Raw genomic sequence first — 8268 nt, 5'->3', positions numbered from 1 at the left:
GATGAAGTGATTCTTTAATACGAACAATGTAATCAAAACACAATCAAAAATAAGACAAAAACTAGACTAATCACACTTAGCATCAAATGCTAATTCAATGTCCATGGGATCTGCCATATTAAACATAATAGTGTTGCTAGGCAACTGAGAAATAAAGGTAGAGTGACATCAACAAAAAGACATACAGTGTCTGGAAAACACTGAATTCAATTCTGAATTCATAATTCTGACTCATTTGAAAAACTTTATGTGAGTAATTTGTGACACACAAAAACATTCAGAACACTGTTGCTAGGCAACTAGGAAATGGACACCAAGCATAAGCTAGCTAATGATAGATACAAGTTAGCTAACACATAGTTGTTATTTCTTTAATACAGACAATGTAGTGGTCGAAGGACATCGAAAGTGAGACAGAAATGTCCGGAATACCAACATTTCCCTCCGATGTGTTAGAAAATTACTTAAAAACAGACTTAATGTGACTAAAATTACACTTAGCATCAAGTAGTAACTAAAATCCCACAGGTTCCGCCATATTCCACGCCAACTTTGCGTCACAACTTGAAAATTTGAGAAAAAGAAAATTCTGATTAGCGTAATCGTTTAATCGTTTGTGTAAAATCTTCTTGTAAACACTGTGAAACAGGCCACAATTTGAACACAGCATATGTGACGTGTCTTTTCCCACTCGTTCTCCCGATTCCTCCACCACAGAGTGCGCTTAAGTGAATTGCGTGTCTTCAATCTCCTTCCAATCACTTAAGAACCTCAGATGCATCCATCCATCATCTGTGGCCTTAAAACCTCACACACACACACACACACACACACACACACACACACTCAGCTATAATAATATATCCACGCATGTCACATAAGACAGGGTTCTCAGCACATAATTTTTAAAAGATTGTATTTTTTTTTTAACTCAGACAAGGATGTGTGTGTTTTGCTTCATCTGTTACTAAATTTAACTGCTGCCTTCTGATTGGTTAAGCTGTGTCACGTGACCCAGGAAGTATGTAATGGTGAGAAACTGATTGACAGATCATTTTATTTTAGCATTTATTATAGCATTTTATTGGACAATTATAGAAAATACAATATTTGCCTTTTATGTAATTAATGCTTTAATATTAAACATTATACATTTTTTTTAATCCTGTTGCACTTAGGGTGTAGGAAAGTGTGTTACAGATAAAAATTATTATTATTTTCTCTTATTTTTATGTGAAAGCTGAAGCTAGGCCTTTGAAAACTAGCTTCTATCAATTTTCTGTTAAAAGTTACACACCAAAACTGAATGTCGACTGAAGAGGCAGAATTTTCTTAAATTAACAAGCAAGATGATTGACAGGAGAGCACAGATGCCTTGACGCCTGATTGGTTGGATGTTGTTAATTTTCCTTCGGCAGCGAAAACTTAAAAATCCCTTCAGAATTCAGATTTACACGACACACTGAACTTCCTGACAATGTAAGCGGTTAACACTAGGTGACGTCAGCAAAGACCCCTCCTCAGTTAATGTAGCGTTTAACACTGTGAGTGTGGAACATTTCTGATTGGCCGTGGTGACACTCGAGGCATCTGATTGGTCACGGTCAGAGTAATGCAGTCACAGAGAGCAGCGTCATATTCAGTACTCGGGTCATGGACTTATGCTTCTCTCTTTCTCTTTCTGTTGATCATGTGAGTGGTGTTTAATGCGCTGTTCAATATAATATATATATATATATATATATATATATATATATATATATATATATATATATATATATATATATAATATATATATATATATATATATATTATATATATATATATATATACACACACACACACTATATGGTCAAAAGTTTGTACACCCCTGACCATCACACCCATATGTACCTGTTGAACATCTCATTCCAGATTTATTCCCCTGTGTTTGCTGTTATAATCAGCTCCACTCTTCTGGGAAGCTTTCCACTAGATGTTGGAGCGTGGCTGTGGGGGTTTGTGTTCATTCAGCTACAAGAGCATTAGTGAGATCAGGCGCTGATGTTGGTGAGGAGGTCTGGGGTTCAGTCAGTGTTCCAGTTCATCCCAAAGGTGTTCAGTGGGGTTGAGGTCAGGGCTCTGTGCAGGACACTCGAGTTCTTCCACTCCAACCTTCACACACCATGTCTTCATGGAGCTCGCTTTGTGCACAGGGGCATTGTCATGCTGGAACAGGTTTGAGTCTCTTACTTCCAGTGAAGGGAAACTGTAATGCTATAGCACACAGAGACGTTCTATACAATTGTGTGCTTCACACTTTGTGGCAAAAGTTTGGGGAAGAACCACATGTGGGGATGGTCAGGGGTGCACAAACATTTGGCCATATAGTGTACTGTGTAGTGATTATAATCTCTGATTAAACCTACATGTTACTCATCAACTACTCTTTATTACTCTGTATAGTTTCGTTCATTCTTTTTTTTAATTGAATCATGAGTTGATGCTATTGTGGGAATGTTGTTGAAAGAAGTTCTCTTTACAGTATATATAGTTGTATGTTTTACACATCTGTCAGGATTTTATTCATCTAAAACAATCCACTTTGTTTCTTTTATGAATTTCAACATATTTACATTTACATATTTTTTATGTATGACTTTGGTCTTCTGCTGTTTGCATTACAGAGAGCCTAAAGACGGCCATCTTGTCTGCCTCGTGTAATTTAGTGTATACGTGCAAGTGCATAAGCCCGCATGCCCGTGACCCTGTTCTTCAGGGTCAAAGGTCAGTAGAATTGTATTCATTATTCACACATGAACTCTGACCTCTGAGGGTCATAGCAGGGTCCATCCTGTTCGCTCTTTCTGTTCCAACTAGCGCATCTTGTGAGAAAATAAAAAGAAATTGACTGTAACACCTTTAATCCAAACCTCAATAAATCAACAACCAGTAGATCTATAAATAATATCATCTTAAATCTACTGACGAGCTCTACAGCTTGAATTAATTACGACAAATTATTGTTGTATGCATTTAAATAACGAGTGTAATATTTGAATTGTTGGATTATGTGCTACTGGGATCTGTGATTTTTTTTTTTCTTTTACAGTTAAAGCTGCAAAAAGGCGAAAAATAATTGAAAATCCTTGAAATAGACGACTCTTTGGGGAGCTGAAGGTCAAGTCAATGTCAGTGGAGACTTCAGAAGCAGAACCAGAAGATATTAATATAAATCTGAAACACACTGACTGGCAATTGTACCGTGACCATGATCTTCAGGGGGTCATCTTGCTAACTAGCGCATTTTTCCAATTTAAGTAAAACTTATTCTAGCCTAGCTAGCTCTTAGTAAATATAACGGAAGCTAGTCAGTTAGCTCTTACGAAGTAACCCTTTGAATTTTTACTGATAGAGATAGATAGTGAGTAGATGGGACATGAGAGGACCATCGACTATGCAAGAGGTAGTGTAGCTAGCTAGCAAACTAGCAGCTAGCCATTAGGAGGATAAGGCAACAATGTTTTATATAAGAAGGGATTATACAATGACATTCAAGGGCTTAGCTTGCTAACTAGCATTTTTTTGTTTTTGTTTTTTTTTTCACTATTCAAGTCAGCTATCTCTTAGTAAATATGAAGGAAACAACCTATTTTTTTTTTACTGATGTTAAATATTAAACACAAAATGGACATAAATACAGCTACAAATGAGCTGCTAGGAGTAGCTAGCTAGCAAATTAGCAGCTAGCTATTGGGGGATACGTTTATTATTATTATAGATAGTCACATAATATATTCATATGAAAAAAAGACTTGGTATGGCCCACTGTAGGGGTGTTAGAAATGTAATACACACATGTTTGTGGAAACATCTGAGCTGTTACTAATAAAAAAAAAAAGAAATCACCCTACATGTCCTTTTTTGTTTTCTTTATTTAACCATTTATCCTGAAAATCATTTTCTATCGCACTTTATCCACATGTTAACACACACCACTAAATCTGTGATGTGTTCAGCCTCCTAAACACACTGAGTGTAGGTTGAACCATGACATTCAGCGGGTCAACTTGCTAACTAGCATTTTTTTTTTTTTTTAATATGAAGGATGCAACTCTGTATTTTTACCGATAGTGAAAAATCAACACAAAAATTGGACACAAAATGAACACAAAAGTAGCTACAATTGAGCGGACCAATGATTATGCTAGATGTAGCTAGCTAGCAAACTAGCAGAGAACTATACGTTAAAAATGAACGCAAAAGGGGCACATAACTAGCTTAGCTACAGTTGAGATGACCAATGATTATGTTAGATGTAGCTAGCTAGCAAACTAGCGGTTAGCTATTAGGAAAACAAGTTAATAATCTAATGTTAATGGATAGATTTATTCAAGCACATACCACATGCGTGTATTTACATGACTAAGTTAGTGAAATAATTCACATAACAGGTTGCTATGGATACGGTTCCTGTTCATAATGAAAGCGTAAGAAAAGCAGTTGGTATGGCCCGTTGTAGGGGTGTTTGAAACCCAAACAGTTTAGTTGTTAGTAATAAAATACCAGAAGAGTAAACCTATTGTGAATGTACAAAGCGTTCATCCCTCATGCTCTTCTGTACTTTTTAGTGAACATCGCCTGAAGAACGGTTTCACTACACAGTGTATTTAACGTGGTTAGTGATTTGGGACGGACCCCGGCAGATGTGTTTTGGTAAAAACCTCAGTGACAGGTTGATGATGCGCTTCATAATTGATCAGGAGAATAAGATTGTGGACCCACACTCATTTCTCCGATGAGTCCCAGCAGACCCGTGTGTGTGTGTGTATGCGTGTGTTTATTGCGTTTGGACGTTTGTGCAGATATAGAGGGTGTTTTATTGTGTGTGTGTGTGTGTGTGTGTTGTGGGGAGTTTGGGGTTAGTCCACCATGCTGCTCTTCCTTAACCATGTTCTCCATTGATTGGTGTGAATGATTTCGTTCTAAATGACATTGCGCACACCTCCACCACTCCTCCGTCTGGTTTTTTTCTCATTCCGAAGCTTTTTGCGGCGTCGATCCAGATTGAAGTCATGTTCAGAAAATGAAACACGGCATCCAGACGTGTGAAGTAAAAGAAAAAAAGAAAAGAACTTTAATGGTCTTTGACTGAAGAAAGTTCTTTCTCTGTGTATCAGAGGAACTGATACACATTGTGGATATGATCAGAGATTAAGGTTCTGCTCTCGTCACCCGAAGCTTCGGAAAAACGAAGAGTTTCATTTCTTTTTAAGTTTCATTTAAATATTTTTACTTCTTCCCATTTTCGTTTTAAGAGCCCCTCTAATAAGAAACGTTCGTTAGATGAGGATTTCCCAAAGTTTCTCTTTTGACTCTTTACCTGTTTATAAAAAAAAAGCATAAGAAAAAAAAAATTCTCTGTAAAATTTCTTTTACAAAATCTTTTACAGAATCCATCAGTTTAAGTGTTAAGCTCATTATATAAATGTGAACAATGAAGGTTTCACTGTTTGTACATTGTGTTCATTTGCTTTTGTTTCAAAATGACGACGTTCAAAACATTTTTGGCTGTAATTTTTTTTAAGATCTTATATTTCTCCTTTGCTAGTTTTTCATCATTTTCAGATTTTCTGGGATTTCAGTCAGATGTGTATCAGCGATTACTGTATAGATTACAGATCAGCATGAGTTCCTGATGTTTTTTTTTTTTTTTTAAAGAGCAAGATGGTAAAGGAGGACTGAAGAAATCAGCAGGTGCAGAAATTACAGATATTTTATTCACTATACACGCGTTTCTGCACATGTTGACCCCATTTTTTAATCAGCTCTTTTAGAAAACCAATTTCCAGAGTACACACCGTAACCAGAGAAAAGCGAATGTAGAACCTTGTACTTCATCGCCGAAATGCACTGCATTATGTTTTTCATATCTGGATCTGTGAATATTTCATTTCAAGACTTTGCGTGTTGAAGCAAATAGAAACAATTAAAGACGAGTGTCAGAGCCTCGGTGTCACTCTGAGCCGACATGCTTTTGTCTGTCGAGGTCGTCACAGGCGGAATTGAACTCTCCAACCTCGCAGTGTCTCCCTCCTGCAGGAGCATTTACAGAAATACCTCGAAACAATTCAGTTACGGCTCAATTTAGCACCGAGGACACGGGGGGAGGGGGGGAGAGGGGGAGGAGGGAGGGAGAGAGAGAGAGAGGAAGAGCAGATAGGGAGACTGAAACAGAGCAGAGAGAGAGAGACAAAAAGAGACTGAGACACAGCAGAGGGAGAGAGACAGCAGAGAGAAAGAGAGACTGAAACAGAGAGAGAGAGGGAGAGAGACAGAGCAGACAGAGAGAGAGACAGAGCAGAGAGACTGAAAGAGAGAGAGAGAGAGAGAGAGAGAAGGAGAGCAGAGAGGGAGACTGAAACAGAGAGAGAGAGAGAGAATGAGACAGAGCAGAGAGCGAGAGAGACACAGCAGAGAGAGAAAGACTGAGAGAGAGAGAGAGAGAGAGAGAAAGAGAGAGAGAGAGATGGAGGGAGAGAGACAGTAGAGAGATAGACTGAAACAGAGACAGAGAGAGAGAGAGGGAGAGAGACAGAGCAGACAGAGAGAGAGATAGAGAGAGAGAGAAAGAGAGAGACAGAAAGAGACTGAGACACAGCAGAGGGAGAGAGACTGAGAGAGATGGAGGGAGAGAGACAGCAGAGGGAGAGAGACTGAGAGAGATGGAGGGAGAGAGACAGCAGAGGGAGAGAGACTGAGAGAGATGGAGGGAGAGAGACAGCAGAGAGATAGAGAGACTGAAACAGAGACAGAGAGAGAGAGGGAGAGCAGAGAGACTGAAACAGAGACAGAGAGAGAGAGGGAGAGAGACAGAGCAGACAGAGAGAGAGACAGAAAGAGAGAGGGAGAGCAGAGAGACTGAAACAGAGACAGAGAGAGAGAGGGAGACTGAGACAGAGCAGAGAGGTGGAGAGAGAGAGAGAGAAAGAGAGGGGGAGGGAGAGACACAGCAGAGAGAGAGAGACTGAAACAGAGACAGAGAGAGAGAGAGGGGGGGGGGAGAGAGAGAGAGAGAGAAGGCAACAGTGAAAGAGAATTGTACATTGTAATAGGATAAAAAAAATATTGCATCTAGATTTTTTAAATCAGGCAGGTTGAATTCACTACTCACTATGAAATAAAAGTCACTAACTCAGTTTTATACTGAATTCATTTTTTACTTTACACTTTATATAGAAACCAAGTGGAAAGAATCTTTTGATTGGTGGATATTTTACCTTTCTTTGTTGGTATCATAAAAAAAATCCTGCTAAAAGTGTACCTTTAACGTGAAGGATCTTTGTGGTAGAAAACAAAACCCTGATGAAGACCCATGAAAGTTCTTGTAAAGTTCTTCAGGGAAGATTTCAGCTTCTCACACAGCATCACTCTGTACAATCTTCTCTTTCTTTATTTTTAAGAATGTAGGCGCCAAAAAAACATGAATCATCTACAGAACCCTTGAGCAAGCTTTTGTTTTTTAACCCCAGCACAAGAATCTCTCTCTCTCTCTCTCTCTCTCTCTCTCTCTCTCTCTCTCAGAGTGAGAGCGTACTGAAGACAGATCTGTGGAAGGTTCTTCCCCTCCAGCGCTGTCAGAAACACGTCTGAACACTCACAGCGAGAGCAGGGAAGAGAGCTGCATTGGGGACGCAGCCGATCACCGCTCCATCTTCCTCCATCCAAGTTTTATGAGCAGTTTTGACCCGACATTCTGCAGCTGGAGGGGAAAAGAACCCTGCCGTCTCTGTGTGTCTCCATGTTTCCACTCCAAAGCAAACAGTCGGAACAAAAAGCCGCTGCTCAGTGTTTAGAGTTCAGGATTTATTTATTATAGAGACAGTGCTGAGGCAAGAAGCATCACGTTCAGCACTGTACGCTAAAAACACATACACGTACAGTGCAATTCATACGAGTAGAATGTACATAATAATAATAATAATAATAATAATAATAAAAATAAAAATAATTTATTTACTCATTTTTCCCATGTGAAACCAGCAAAAATAGTTAAAGAGCTATCAATCAAAAGGTTCTGTCCACTTCTAAAAAAGATTGTTAGTTATTATATAAAGTATAAAAATTTAATTAAATTAAATTCAGTATAAAATTTAAGTTGAAATTATTAACTTTATTTGTATAACCCTTAAAATTCACACATTTCAGAAACAGAAATAAAATAATAAAAGAAAAAAAAAAATGAAAAAATTAAAATAAAAAAGAAATAAAATATAAATACATATGACA

The 8268-nt window shown here is 38.1% G+C and overlaps 1 long non-coding RNA gene across 1 annotated transcript in view; it reads left to right on the top strand.

Annotated features, from left to right (window-relative positions):
- Positions 1-3884, top strand: part of LOC117597578 (uncharacterized) — a 21338-nt gene extending 17454 nt beyond the window's left edge. Inside the window, exons 4-5 of the long non-coding RNA XR_004578341.2 lie at positions 2667-2766; positions 3092-3884. This is a non-coding gene — a long non-coding RNA (uncharacterized LOC117597578). The remainder of the gene's footprint in view (positions 1-2666; positions 2767-3091) is intronic.
- The last annotated feature ends 4384 nt before the right edge of the window (positions 3885-8268 follow it).

Source organism: Pangasianodon hypophthalmus, chromosome 6 (genome assembly GCF_027358585.1).
Source record: "Pangasianodon hypophthalmus isolate fPanHyp1 chromosome 6, fPanHyp1.pri, whole genome shotgun sequence".
In the NCBI taxonomy this organism is placed as follows: domain Eukaryota; kingdom Metazoa; phylum Chordata; class Actinopteri; order Siluriformes; family Pangasiidae; genus Pangasianodon; species Pangasianodon hypophthalmus.
Note: the sequence above shows the minus strand (reverse complement) of the source record. Positions and strands in the feature narration are given on the sequence as shown.